The sequence below is a fragment of the Vombatus ursinus genome, unplaced genomic scaffold, assembly GCF_900497805.2.
Source record: "Vombatus ursinus unplaced genomic scaffold, bare-nosed wombat genome assembly UNPS02014210.1, whole genome shotgun sequence".
Lineage (NCBI taxonomy): Eukaryota > Metazoa > Chordata > Mammalia > Diprotodontia > Vombatidae > Vombatus > Vombatus ursinus.
The window spans coordinates 170,357-186,020 of record NW_020953988.1 but is presented as its reverse complement, the minus strand read 5'-3'; the positions used below and the strand labels follow the sequence as shown (position 1 = coordinate 186,020).

At 43.2% G+C, this 15,664-nt stretch overlaps 1 protein-coding gene across 1 annotated transcript in view; it reads left to right on the top strand.

The window, feature by feature from the left end:
* The window catches only part of LOC114041925 (vomeronasal type-2 receptor 26-like), a 200,930-nt gene that overhangs the window by 126,463 nt on the left and 58,803 nt on the right, over window positions 1-15,664 (top strand).

Below are 15,664 nucleotides of genomic sequence, written 5' to 3'. Positions count from 1 at the left end.
CCATGTCTCTGGAGCTCGGTCGGGAGCTTTGGACCGTCAGCCGCAGGCTCCCAGGTCTGAAAGGAGAAGGAGCCCCGTCCAAGCCTTTCGTTTTACAGGAAAGGAAACTGAGTCCCAGAGGGGGAGGTGACTTGTCCAAGGTCTCCCCGCCTCACCTCCGTAGAGAAGGGACGGCCGAAGAGCCCACTCCCCGATGACACGGTGCGAGCTGAAGCCGTTTCCCCAAAGTAGCTCAGGCTGCGGGGCAGTGGGACTCACCACCTGTGGAGGTGGGAAGCCCCGAGTTCAAATCCTGCCTCGTAGCTGTGCGACCCCGAGCCAGGGCGTTAGCCTCGCCTGCCTCAGTTTCCCCCTCTGTAAAACGAGGAGGCGGGACCCTCGGGATGCTCGCTCCTCTAGGAGGCAGCGGTCCCGTAAGAGGCTCCTGGAGGGTCTTCCCCGGGTGCTGGGGTCCTCGGCGAGCCCCGCCCCGGCCGAGAGGGTCCGGGGCTCCTTCGGAGCTGTGCCAGCCCCCTGTGGACGTGAGCGGGAGGGGCAGGGGTGCTGCTGACCAAGGACGGGCAGGGAGGCTGCCAGACAGAGCGATCGGCGGCTTCCTCCCTTTCGAACGATCTCCCTGAAGACTGAACGAAACGCCCTTGTACCCACCCCTGGGAGCTCCCGGCAGAGGCTGAGAGCAACAGCTGTGCTGGAAAGGGAGAGGAGAGGAGGGCTCGGCGCTCCACCAGGGCAGCTGGGGAGGGAGAAGACCAGTAACCAGGAACTGGGAATCTGGCCTTCGACCCCGTGCCCTAAGGGTGAGCCCAGCCTTCCCAGGAACCTGGCACTTGTGCCAGGGGAGGGCATGCCTCTGACTGGGGCAGTGCTTTTGTAACTACTGTTCTACCTATACATTGTCAGCAAGCTTTTTTTGTTCAGTCACATTCGACCCTTTATCACCCCATTTGGGGTTTTCTTGACAAAGATGCTGGAGTGGTTTGCCATTTGCTTCTCCAACTCATTTTACAGAGGAGGAAAGCGAGGCAAACAGGGTGAAGTGACTTGCCCAGGGTAAGTCACACAGTTAGTAAGTGTCAGAGGCTGGATTTGAACTCTTGAAGGAGTCTTCCAGACCCCACGCACAGCCGTGCCACCTAACTGCCCTGTCAGTAAATACCCTTGATATTTATTCTGACCTGGAGACAGGAAGACCCGAGTTCAAATCAGGTTTCAGAAATTTACTAGCTGTGTGATCTTGGACAAGTCACCTAACCATGGTCTGCCACAATTTCCCTCATCTGTAAAATAGGAATAAAAACACCTACGTTTGTGAGGATAAAATGAGATGTTTGTAAAGTATTTTGCTATGTACAGGTTAGCTCTTATAGAAATACTAGCTGTTAAACATTGATTGATGTCAATTGGTTTGGGGAGCACACCCATTAGTGTAAGCTAGTGAGTGACCGTAGAAAAACCCCAGTCCTTTATAGTTAAGCCTCTGGGGACCCAACGTTTCAGTTCTAGTAGAAAATGAGTAAGTAACCCTAGAGAGACTTAGGTTGATATAAATCTTGAGGATGTACGGGGTGTTCAGGGAGGACCAGCACCTCTGGTGTGAGGGCTGTCCAGCCTTTTTCAGGGCTGCTCATCCACCTTTGCTGTCTATCTGGAACTCAACTCTCACCTGTGGCTCCAAGGAGCTCTAGCAGCCAAGGTCGTCCACCGCACTCAGGGCCATCCCAGGTTGTCTCACTCAAATCCGATTCATGCAAGAGTCAAGACATCACCGGTGATGTTATCGGTCCTCTTCGGAAACAAAGGACAGACAACAGTATGCAGACACGGTTTCCTCTCCTCTCTCAATACAATGTAAGTTTCTTCAGGGCAGTGATTCCTTCTTTGTTTGTTTATTCTGGGCAATGGGTGAAGTGACTTGCCCAGGGTCACATAGCTAGTAAGTGTGAAGCGTCTGAGGCCAGATTTGAACTCAGCTCTTGAGTCCATTGGGGTGCTCTATCCACTTTGACATCTAGCTGTTCCCATTTGTTTGTTTTTAATGTGTCTCCGCTGCTTAGTATCACAATGCCTGACTTGCAGTGAGTGCTTAATAAATGCTTGTTTTAATTGACTGATTTCTCGTTGTACTCCCCTTCACCCTCTATCCACCTCAGCCAGGGCAGACCAGACCAAACCAGACTATTCTTCCTTGTCATTCCCAAAGAGTCCTGAGATCAGGCCTCAGTGCCTTTACTTAACAGTTTCCTTTGCTCAATGCCCTCCCTCACCCTCTTCACGGCAGGCATTTTCTCTGGCTATCCTCCAAGCCCAGAATGTTCTCCCTCCTTATCTCTGCCCCCTAGCTTCTCTGGCTTCCTTCAAGTCCAGCCACACTGGCCTCCTTGTTCCTTATACAAGATGTCCCCCGGCCCTGGAAAAGTCTCCCTCTTCATCTCACCTCTGAGCTACCCAACTTTCCTTCAAGTCTCAGCTCAAGTCTCATCTTCTGCAAGAAGCCTTTCCTGGTCCCCCTTAATCTTAGTGCCTTATCCCTCAAATTATCTTCAGTTTATCGTGTACATATCTTGTTTGTACCTAAGTGTTTGATAGTGGTTTCCTCCATGAGACTTTGAACTCAAGGGCAGAGACTATCTTGTGTCTTTCTTTGTATCTTCAGCACTTAACACAGTGCCTAGCACATAGTGGGCATTTTATCAATGCTTGTAGATTTGACTAGTTAACTTCTGTTTTCTCTGCTACTGATAGTATCCTTCTGACCAGAAAGGGTGAAGCAAAAATGGAGAATAAATAGGCAAAACCCAAAACATGGAACAAAAAATGAAGAGAGAACTCAATTGCCTTTGACATGTTCAAGTCACATAATTGCAGGTTATTAGAGTAGGAACAAACTTCAGAAGTCCATCCAGTAATAAGTGAGAATCTCTTCTATTGTGTATTTGACAAGTGGCCATTCAGCTTTTGCTTGAAGGTCCCTAGTTGATGTAGTTTAGGGGTTCAGGGGTGCTGGGACCCCAAAATTGCGACACACAGGTCCTGCCCGAAAGAATTCGACCCAAGCCTTCTTTCAGCCAAAGACAAGGTTTATTAGAACATCAGTCATATTGGGCAGACTTTTAAGGAGTCTAAACATGGCAGTGGTTGGATTATAAGAATCTAAGCAGTGGCTAGACTTTAGGAACCTGAGCAGTGGATAGATTTTAAGAATCTCAGCATCTTAGTGGAGACAAGATGGACCTTACATACAGAAAACCTGTGGGAGGGACCTAGGAGTGGCCAAGAACTCTATGAGGTAATAGAATTCCAGGGACCTGGACTGCCTGGCCGCCTGGCCGAGGGAGGATGGAGCCTAGCTAGGATTAAGGGTGGGAAATGGCTGGGGGGGGGGGGCATAGGGAGGTAAGAGAATGGAGGTGAGATTGGGTGTAGCCACAATGAAAGGCCAGTCAGTGGGATTATAGCCTCAGGTTAACGCCAGAGATTTGACCATGTGGGAAAGTCCAGGGTTTTTCCTTTCTGGGACCCAGATCCCAACCCCATCATAGTGAGGGGGAAACCATTACTTCTCAAAGCTGGTCATTCCACATTTTGACTGCTGTATTTGTGAGGATGTCAAGTCATCCACATCTCTGGTGTCATGGTACAGAAAGAGAACTGACAAGTACTGAAAGAGCTTTAAAGGTGATCACTGAGTCACTGGTAGAGATATTTGGAAGGTCCTAGAAATGAAACGGTGCCTTAAGAATGGAGAGAGACCAAATGCCCCAATTTTCAAAAAGGAAAGAAAGAAGGGAAAGAGGGAGAGGAAAGAAAAAAGAAAGGAAGATAGGCAGAAAAAGAAAGAAAGAAATTGGAAACTGCAAAGTATGAGAAGGGGGTGTGGACTACAATTCCTGGCAAAGTTCTAGATCATTATTTGGTGTACAATTGGTGAACATCCAGGAAAAGAAGTGGAGACCACACAAATTCTTCATGATCTCACTAATAATAGGTTACACCAGACCAACTATGTTTCCTCTTCTCTCAATGTTACCAGACAGTTAGAGTGAATGAAAGATGGAGATAGAATCACCTAGATTTCAGCAAAACATTGAGCCACATTTTTGTGCTTTGTAGTGAAGGACTCTTGAGAGGCAATTGGCCTCTTGGATGAGGCGATGACCTTGTAAACCTCCAAAGGTTGTAGTGGCTGGAGTTCTCATCCTATGGGGAGGGTAGCAGTTCCTTGGAGCAGTTGCTGCTGATGAAAGCATCTATGTGAGGAGTTGGTAGACAGGTAAAGGACTAACTATATACTCCCAGGAAAGATCAATTCAGGGAGCATGATCCCTCAGGGCCAGGAAAAATGTCAGCTATGGACTCCACAGGAGCACCGATCAGTAGAGTGCTTGAATTAAAGGGAATTTCCTGAGGACTCTACAAAGGGAGAAAAAAACTTCCGGCAATCAGGTACAGGGAGTTTCTCCTTTGCCATGTGGGTTCCCTGGTGTGTGCCTCACTACTTTTGCACTCGACATTTATTTAAGCCCACTCTTTCTGAGGACGTTTGTCCATGCAAGGGGAGAGTGTACCCCCTCCAACCCCCTTTCGGTGGGATTGTTTTTGTAACAGCTGTCTTTGATATGCCTGCTTAGTAACTACCCTCTCTAAAGCTAATATAGTCTGGCTGATAACCAAAAGGAAGTATATTGGTGGAGGCTCATGAGTAACAATACCAGACCCCCAGAGTTACCCCTAGAATCCTGAAAGCAGTGGCAATCAGCTGCCCTTTGGGGACCTGGCCCACCTATTTGAGTGGGGATTTCAGAGTTGTCGTTTTTCAGTGGCGTCCGACTCCGTGACTCCATTTGGAGTTTTCTTGGCAAAGACGCTGGAGGGGTTTGCCATTTCCTTCTCCAGCTCATTTTACAGATGAGGAAACTGATGCAAACAGGGTGTAGTGACTTTCTCAGTGACTTACACTAAATGTCTGAAGCCAGATTTGAACTCAAGAAGATGAGTCTTCCTAATTCCAAGCCCAGAGCTCTATCCAGTAGTTGCCACTGACTACAATTGGGGGAAGGGCAGACGTATTTTCTAAAATAGAAGAAATAGAGACCAGAAGGGGATACGCCAAATAAGTATCTTGCTTATTCTGTGTATTCTTTTGTTCAAGTTTTGTTTTTGTTTTTGTTTTTTGTTTGTTTGGGTTTTTTGTTTGTTTGCTCAAGTGTATATTGCACATTAATTGGAGAGAGAAGGAATGATGATCTAGGGAAATGTGGTAAGAATGCCTAGTGAGGAAGAAATGATTACAAAGACCACAGAGAAACCAAAATCTCATTAGTGAAGCATTTCTTTGTCTGCATCTGGAGGGGATTGTGTGTGAATCGCAAAAGGTGAGGAAAGAGACTGGTTCAATCCATCAATCAGTAAACATTTATTAAGCACCTACTGTGCGCCAGGCACTGTTCTAAGAGCTGGGGATACAAAAGGAGGCAAAAGACAGTCCATGTCCTCAAAGAACTCAAGATCTAATGGGAGAGACAACAACCACATGCATATATAAAAAGCAAATTAAGTACAGGATAAACAGGAAATAATTAACAGAGGGAGGGCGATAGATAGAATGGGGGTCGTTGAGTGGAAAAGAAGGCTCTGAGAAGCAGCACCTACCAGGCAAGCTCCAAGGTGGTTCACTGACCTGAAGAGCTTTGAGGAAAACTCCCTGTCCAAAATGAAAAGTGCTTCCTCTAAATGGGTGATTCAGGCTGCAGTTGGGAATGGCTGGCCTTCTTCCTCCTTCCTCCTTCCCACTCACTCACCTGAACCCTGCTTCTTGGGGCTTCTCCTTCTGTAACCATGGTGCTTCTGCTTTCTTCCTCTGGCAGACTGAATCTGATTTGGGAACCACAAGTCCCGCTCTTGGGAAAGGAACTTATGTTTCTGTTGAGTTCAGGGGAGTGGGCCATGGGTTGTGTTAGATCTTCAAAAGAAAAAGACTTCATCTGACTGGCTCCCTGCTGAGAGGATGGGAAAGTTTTAAATCTCAGTGTATTTGCATTGGGACTTTTGGACCAGAAGGAGCAGAGTCAGGGAAGAACACAATTCAGCTAACTTTGTACATGATTCAGACATGCAAAGGTTCTTTCACCTAGAAAGAGGATCCTGATTCTTGGCCTCAAAAGCACGGGCAGGCTGTGATCTCTGTATCCCACCTAGTAACTAGTCAACATCTCATTGATGGAGGTCCTCCGGTGCAGGTTACCAGCCCATCCATGTTTTCTCATCTCATCCTCCAAACATTCTCATTTTTATTGGACAGAAAAAGTTGTTCTGTTTGTACAGATTTTTTTTTTAAATGTCTTTAAGAAATGTGAAGAAAAGTTGGGAGGAGCGGCTCATGGCCAATGGGAGGTGAAGGGTATACTGAGGTAACTCATTCCGATCTAACTCTGTTCCCCACCCCCAACCCCCACGCCCAGCTGCTTATAGCCCCCTCCCTTCCAGTTCCAAACTATCAGCTTCTGGTAAATTCAGGAGTCCGGCAGGGATAAGAGAGCATCTCCCTCCTGTTGTCTTGAACTCAAGATTGGGGAACCCCAAAACCATACCTTTCTCCATTCACGCCCTCCCACCCAAACCCTCCAAAACACGTCAATCAGGAAAAACCTCACAGAGATCAACATTTCACAGGAACAAAGGGAAAACAAAATGAAGAGGGGAGGGGAAGAGAGGGGACCTTTCCACAAAAGGCTGCCGGAGTTCAAAGGAGAGGGAAGCAGATGGGGTCCCTATCCTCTGTGGTTCTATTAGGGAAATAGAGGGGTGTTCACTGCAGCTCCAGGAATTGGGGTGCCATGCGATTTCTCCAGAAGGAACTCCGGAGACCTAGAGGAGCGACGGCAGACTGGTCGGGCGCTGGGCGTTTCTCTCCTACTGTATACTCTCCTATAACCACTGGCGCCCCGCAGGGTAGGTAGTGCTAGGTAAGTCCCCCCTTTCGCCTCTGTTCTGCGGGTCCATCTCAGAGGGCGGCGGCGCTCCTCAGAGGAGCCCTTAAGGGGACTAGAATCCTTAAAGGGATCACCCAGGGCTTCCTAAGGTTTCGGGATCTTCTCTTCCCAGGGATTGGCTTCTTAGGAGTGGTAGGTTTGGGAAAAGACCCGAGGGCCAATCTTGGCTGGGGAGAGGAAGAGGAAGATGAAGGATTGCAACTCCTAGAGCGCGGTTTCTACTTGGCTGGGGTAGGCTCCAAGGGGCACCCCTCTCGGACAGCTTCTTTGGGGGCAGGGGACAGGGTAGGGACCCTCTTCAGTGCCACCTCGGGTTCATATGGGAGGCCAGTTCTGTTCAACTATTGTCGATTGGCTACCAAAACTCCTCCATGGGAGACTGGGGGAGGCGGAGCATCCAAGATGAGTCACAGAAAGAGAAAGCAGTTACTAAGTAATTACTATGCCAACCGTTGGGCACACAAAGTGAAAATCAAAACGTGAACCTGATCTCAAGGAGCTCACCTTCTAATGCAGGAGATAATGACTATAATAATAGCGATTAGTAATTATAGATAAATAATAACTATAATCATAACTACGACAAGCCATAATTATGGCTATGATTATAGCTATTTTTATAATAATAGCTATTTATATAGTGTTTTAGGGCGTAGCTACATTGCTATATCTTGCTTTTGCTACATTGCTGGACTATCTCCTCTCTGGGTCATATATTTCTGATTCCTTCCTTTATCTTTTTTTTTTTCCTGTTCAAGACCTCTTTGGCAATATGATGCAGACCATGGGCTCCCACGATATTCCTCTCCATTAGTTTTGGGGGTGACCCTCAGCTTTAATTCCTGTCTCCTTCTTGCTATAGCTGTAAAGTAAATACCCCTTTGTAAAAGTTACCTAGTGTTAAATAGTTAAATGGACCTGGGGTGCTAGTTACCGGTCACCTAGAATAGGAGGAACACAGCTGGTCTTATGAGAGGGACAAAGTATACCCCGAAACCCTTCATGGTGCCTTGAAAGAACAGATGTAGCTTGCTTGGCTCTAAGAGACCAGAGCCAGAGAACCTGTGTTATGACGTCCTGTAAGACTCACCTCAGGTGCTACTTCTTCCAAGAAGCCTTTCCCGATAACTCCAGGTTTTAGTGCTATCTCCCTTTGAAAATCAAACTGTAAGCCAGGATTTGGCAGGTGGGGAGCGGAGAATGGCCAGTGAGAGCCCAGGACTGGGAGGACATCCACGGCACTGTATTCTCATTGGCCAGTCCTCCTTTATATTTATTTATCTGTATAAATATTGTTAAGAAGAGGTTTCAAATGTCATTGGGATATGTTTAACAAAATAAATAAAAATACAATACAACATAAAAACTGTTAATTTGTGGTTGCTAAGTCAATATGCTATTTCAGAGATCCATTTTAGTTTGACATCATTGTTGTAAAAAGACAGGTTAGCAGAGAGGAGACAAAGTTAGGTTTGAACTCAGGGACATCAGAGTTCAAATCCTGCTTTTGGCCAACTGTGTGCCCTGGGAAAGTCTCTTTACTTCTAAGAGCCTGAGGTGCTATGAGATTCCTATGATGTCATAGACAGTTCTGATCTGCTTTTGAGGAGGTGTTTCCTATGCTGAAATATTTCTTTAGTAGAGAAAATATAAGCTCCTTGAGGTCAGAGAATTTTTTTTCTTTTGTCTTTTTTTGCCTCTTGCTTAGCACAGTACCTTGTAAAAAATAGCTCCTTGTTAAAGGTTTGTTGAATTAAATTCACAGAATCAGACAATTGAGAATTGGAGGGTTTCAAGCAGAGGCTAGATGATCTTTTGTAAAATATGTTTTATTGGGATTTCCTTTTGGGATATAAGTTGGACGACATGGTCCATAAGGCCCCTTCTAGCTTTAGATTTTCTAATTCTGGGATTTTAATTAAATTCTAGAGGTATTCCATTCACCTAATGAACAGTTCTAATCATACAAAACCTGGAATTGAGTTGAGTATTATGACCTTACAACTTTTGGTTCAGGCAGACGTTTGATTTCATCAATAATAGAAAACTCCTTATGTGGAAATACCTTGAAACTCATCTACAAATTAAATTTTTTAGAGCCACCTAAAGTCCTGAGAAATTGATCTTTCAGTATGATTCAGAATTCCCTTTTCAAGGAAGAACTGATGCTGTTACTTCCTATTTAGAGCACAAAGAACAAAGAGAATAAAAAAGGGAAAAAAAAAAGAGCTCCAAAAAAGAGTTCTTTCAGACAAAGAGGAGAGAAAATTAAACAGAGAAAGATACCAAAACAGCTGCCTAAGGCGGCCTTACTAAGAGTAGCATTTTTTAACAGTTCAGAGATTATATTCTAATGGCTTTAATTACAGTGCTTGTTTGTTGAAATGAAAACTGAAAACAAGTATACAAAACAGTCGATTTCTAATTGTGTATTGAAAGCAGTAAGAGTTTCCACAACACCAGACAAGCCAGTTCTGAAATTTTCCTGAGATAAAGTTTAACAGCTCCGGCTTCTTCAGTGTTTATCAGAACACAAAAGAAAAAAAAATCAAAGATCTTTTTTTTTTCTTTTTTCAGATGGCAAATCTGACCCTTGTAGTAATGAGGGGTAATAAAGGACATTTCACACACATGCAGATAGGGGGATTGTTCTAAAATGGGACTGAAGACTTCTAGAATGGAATGAGTCCCAAGCTCTCATGCTCAATTTATTTTCTTTCAACACCTAGACACCGTAGAGAAATGCTTGGTGTTCTTGACTGTGTTTTTGAAATATCTCCAACCAAGCTTTGGGGCTAACGTAGGCTGTACCTCATGTGGAGAGGTTTCAAACAGAAGCACCACACACGTGACCAAAACTAAAAGGCGGTGGTCCAAATATGTCAAAAAGCTCTTCTCAATGTTTACAACCAGTCGTAATTGTGTCCTTCCTAAGAGTTATTCAAGTGCAGTGGAGAACTAATGACAGCCTGACCTGAACTGCAAGGGGAAAAAAGTCTAGTTATAAACAGTTTATGATTGGAAATCTAATGTTCTCAATGTGCAGCCTGCTCTGAACCACAAGCTTAAACTTTTTTTTCCTAATAAGTATCCATGTAAGCACAAACACAAGCACAAACTCTATGAAATACATAAAGATCCAAAGACATAGCATTACATGAATCTCTATTTCAACCATGCAAAACTGACCACTTGTTTGATTTTTATCATCATTTCTCATTTCAAAAGAGGAACTGCAGACAATTACAATGGTCTGGTGTTCAAGTTGTTACTGCAAATCCTACACTAAGTATATTTCCCTTTTCTGTGCGTTCAAGTGTTTTACTTGTCTTATTAAATTTTTTTACTATTTAAAAAAAATACACTGAGTTTAGGTTAAAAACCTACTACTAAAATGGATCTCAACACAGATCTCACAAGCCAGTAGGAGTAGCATTCAGCTCTGTTGCTGCACGTTAACCCCCAGCAACCCAAGTGTGCTTAAAATCCCTTCCCGGTACTAAATGGTGAGTTGATTTTTTTCCAATAAAAAAAGCATAGGAGTGCCAGGAACTGCCCCAATGGAAACAAAAACTATTTATATTAAAAAACAACAACAACAACAACCTGTTTTCAGGCCTGTATTTACCATATTTACAGCATGGTGCAATACACACTGTGACAAGGGATAAGAAAAAAACAGCTTCCGGCACTCAATACCACAAAGTAGCACTGTTTGCCACATGAGAGTAAAGCGAAAGGTGAATAGGAGGAAATAAGAGGAAGAGAAGTAAAGACGGAGGAGGAACTTTTGTTGATTTATTTCTGGTTTTGGAGCTGATTGGACAACCAATTCAGTTCTTCATAGAGCCCATCTCCACTAGTGGCACAGATGGCTTGGATGTACCAGTTTCTGTGATGAAGAGAATGCAGTCCAAGTTTGCTTGTGATTTTAGCTGCCTTCATGGCACTGGGAAGATCCTGTTTGTTAGCAGACACCAATAAGAAGGCATCTCTGAGCTCGTCCTCTGCCAACATTCTCATCAGTTTTTCACAGGCCTCATTCACTCATTCTCTGTCATTATTGTCAACCACAAAAATCGGTCCTTGTGTGTTCTGGAAGTAATGGACCACAGGGGTCAGATCTTGTCCTGGCTACTTACATCCCACACCCTGAAGTCAATGTTTTCATATTCTACAGTTTCTACGTTGAAACCTATAGTGGGAATAGTAGTCACTATTTCATCCAACTTAAGTTTGTACAAAATAGTTGTCTTTCCTGCAGCATCCAGACCAACCATTAGAATCTACATTTCTTTTTTTCCAAAGAGCCCCTTGGAGAGATTAGCAAATATATTCCCTATGCTCCACGTGTGATGTGTTGAACGTTGGCAAAAGAAACCTCCCGGCTCCAGAGCCTCTGGCTTCCCGTCTCCTCACCCATGAGCACTGTCTCTCCTTTTTATCAGCTATCCAGGCATTGGTTTCGCTCCCACAAGATGGCTGCTCCCAATGGCAGACACATCATGAGAATAGCATTTTTCTAATTATTAGTGATTGGAACACTTTTTCTGTGACTATTGGTAGTTTGAATTTCTTCTGAGAACTGCCTATTTATATATTTTGACCATTTTATCAATTAAGGAATGGCTTTTATTCTTACAAAATTGTATCAGTTTTTATTTATGTTTTGGAAATGAGACCTTTATCAATTTTTTTTTATTTTTAACATGTGTTTTTAAAACTTTGGGTTACAAATTTTTTCCCTTCCTCCCTCCCCACCCACCCTCATTGAAAAGGCAAGCATCTCTGTACAGGTTATAGATGTGTAGTCATACAAAACACTTCCACAGTAGTCTTGTTGTGAAAAACTAAGTATATTTCCCTTCATACTATCCTACCCCGAATTTATTCTATTCTCTCTTTTGACCCTGTCCCTCCTCAAAAGTGTTTGCTTTTGATTATCCCCTCCCCCAATCTGCCCTCTCCTCTATCAAACCCCTGCTCTCTTGTCCCCTTCCCCCCTTATTTTCTGGTAGGGTAAGATAGATTTCCATACCCCATTGTGTATGTTATTCCCTCCTTAAGCCAAATCCTATGACAATTTGATTCACTCATTCCCTCTGACCTTCCCCCATTTCCCCTCCACTGTAAGAGCCTTTTCTTGTCTGTTTCATGCGAGATAATTTATCTCATTCTACTTCTCCCTTTCTCCTTCTCCCAGTATAATCTTCTCTCACCCCTTAATTTTATTTTCCAGATATTACCCCTTCATCTTCAACTCACCCTGTGCCCTCTATCTATCTATACATACATATTTTTTTCCCTTCCCACTGCCCTAATACTGACAGAGGACTCATGAGTTACAAATATCATTTTTCCCTGCAGGAATGTAAACAGTTCAACCTTAATAAGTCTATTATGATTTCTCTTTACTGTTTATCTCTTCCATGTTTCACTTCAGTCTTGTATTTGAAGGTCAAATTTTCTATTCAGCTCTGGTCTTTTCCACAGGAATGCTTGAAAGTCCCCTATTTCATCAAATCATCATTTTTTACCCTGAAGGATTATACTCAGTTTTGCTGGGTAGGTGATTCTTGGTTGTAATCCTATCTCCTTTGCCCTCCGGAATATTATATTCCATGCCCTCCAGACCCTTAATGTAGAAGCTGCTAAATCTTGTGTTATCCTGATTGTGTTTCCACAGTACTTGAACTGTTTCCTTCTGACTGCTTGCAATATCTTCTCCTTGACCTGGGAATACTGGAATATGGCTACAACATTCCTAGGAGTTTTCCTTTGGGGATCTCTTTCAGGAGGAGATCGGTGGATTCTTTCAATTGCTATTTTGCCCTCTGGTTCTAAAATATCAGGGCAGTTTTTCTTGATAATTTCTTGAAAGATGATGTCTAAGCTCTTTTTTGATCATGGCTTTCAGATAGTCCAATAATTTTTAAGTTCTCTCTCCTGGATCTATTTTCTAGGTCAGTTGTTTTTCCAATGAAATATTTCACATTCTCTTCTATTTTTTCATTCCTTTGGATTAGTGTTACAGTGTTTTGATTTCTCAAATTGTCCCTCGTTTCCAATTTCTCCATTCTAATTTTTAAGGAAGTATTTTCTTCAGTAAGGTTTTGGACTTCCTTTTCCATTTGGCCAATTTTGCTTTTTAGGACATTCTTCTCCTCATTGACTTTTTGGACCTCTTTTGCCATTTGGTTAGGCTATTTTTTAAGGTGTTATTTTCTTCAGTATTTTTTTGGGTCTCCTTTAGCCTCACTCTCAGTTTTTCCTCTACTTCTCTTACTTGCTTCTCAAAATCCTTTTTGAGCTCTTCCATGGGCTGGGACCAATTCATATTTTTCTTGGAGGCTTTGGATGTAGGAGCTTTGGCTTTGTTGTCTTCTTCTGGTTGTATGTTTTGATCTTCTTTGTCATCAAAGTAAGATGATATAGTCTGACTCTTTTTGTGCTGCTTGCTCATGATCTCAGCCAATTACTTGACTTATAGACAGTTTGTTAAAGTAGGAGTCTGTTTCCAGTGTGGAGAATGTACTGTCCCAAGCTTCAGGGGTTTTGTGCAGCTGTTTTCAGAGATACTTCTAGGGACCAGTAAATTTTCAGTTCTTCCAAGGTGCTATGATCAAGGGTGAGGTATTTACTCCTTTCCTGGCCTGTGCTCTGGTCTATGAGCACTCTTTTCTGTCTTGGAACTGTGAGGAGCGTTTCCTCTCCACAGCCACTGCAAACTCCACCACGCCAGTGCTCCTCCTCGCCCCAGGTCCGCCACCCAGAACTCTGAACAAGATCCAAGCACAGGCAAAGCAAGAGAATCCTGCACCAGCAGAGAGATCCCTGCAATCCCCCTCTGATCAGTCACTGGATTCCCCCTCAGTCTGTGGGCCAGAAGCTCAGTAAGCAGCCACCACCCCAAGGAATGGGGTTGGGACCCCGTGCTCCTCTCTCACCATCATAGAAACAGACTTTTCCCACTGACCTTCTAAGTTGTCTTTGGCGTTTCTGGGTTGAGAAGTCTGGAAACCACCACAACTTCCCACAATTCAGTCCTCTGAGGCCTGCTCCAGGGTCACTGCGACCTGCACACCTATGCCAAACTTTGTTGCTCTCCCCACCCAGCATGATATACCTTTCTGATCAACCATCCAGGCTGTCTTTGGCTGGAAATTTGTTTCACTCTGTCTTTTTGTGGGTTCTGCTGCTTTAGAATTTGTTTATAGCCATTTTTTATAGGTATTTGGAGGGGTTTGGGGGAGAGCTCAAGAAAGTCACTGCTTTTACTCTGCCATCTTGGCTCCCAAATCATCCTTTATCAATTTTTGGCTGCCATAAAGAGTTGCTATAAATAGTGGGTTTTTTTGTTTTTTTTTCCACTTTTTTATTAGTTTATTTTGCTTTATCAGCATTCATTTCCATAAGGTTTTGAATTTTAAATTTTTCTCCCCCTCCTTCCTCACCTTCCTCCCCAAGACGGCTTACAATCTGCACATATATATCACACATACATATATATTCCTATTAAATATATTTTCACATTAGTGATGTTCTAAGAATTGGAACCAATAGGAGGAACCACCAGAAAGAGGAAACAAAACACAACACAAGAAAAAAAAATAGCAAATAGTATACTTTGATCTTCATTCAAACTCCATAGTTCTTTCTTTGGATGTGGACAGCATTTTCCATCATGAGGCCTTTGGAGATGTCTTAGATCCTTGTATTGCTGAGAAGAGTTAAGTGTATCAATATTAGTCATTGCACAATGTGGCTGTTACTGTGTACAATGTTCTCCTGGTTCTGCTCATTTCACTCAGAATCAGTTCATATAACTCTTTCCAGGTTTTTCTGAAGTCTATAACAGACTCTTTTAAGGTACTGAGTGGTTTTCCTAAGTGTGGCCCTTTGACTGAATCCAAACTTCACAGAACAAATCCCCTTAATAAAAGGATTTGTTTTGCAAAACTTGGACTCAGTCAAAAGGCCACACTTAAGGATCTAGAGGGCCATATGTGGCCTTGAGGCTGCAAGTTCTCCATCCCTGGTTTATACAATGGAGGGGACAGTAGTGGGGAGTGAGCAACATTTGAACTTCACTCTCATTTGAGCTGGTTCAAGGGGGGAAGTATATACATACAGGAACAACTAGGTACCAAATTCATCTTACCCAACAGGGAAGTAGGAGGGAAAGAGGTTAAGAGAAAGGGAGGCACGGTTGGAGAATAAGAGGGAGAGTAGATTAAGGGAGAGAGTGATCAGAAGCAAAATAAGACTTTTAAAGAGAGGTGAGGGTGAAAAAAAATAAGTATAATTGAGTAAGATGGAGAGAAATACACAGTTAACAGTCATAACTGTGAATGTGAATGGTATGAACTCATAAAATAGAAGAGGTTATTGAATGGATTAGAAAACTATAACCCAACAATATGCTATTTATAAGAAATACACTTGAAACAGAAAGATACACATAGAATTAAAACATGGAGCTGGAGCAGAATCTATTAAGCTTCAGCTGAAGTTAAAAAAAGGCAGGAATGGCAATCATCTCAGACAAAGTGAAAGTAAGAATAGACCTGATTTAAAAAGATAGTGAAATTACATTTTATTAAAAGGTACAATAAGCAATGAATTAATATAAATTCTGAACATATATCCATCAAATGACACAGCATCTAAATTCT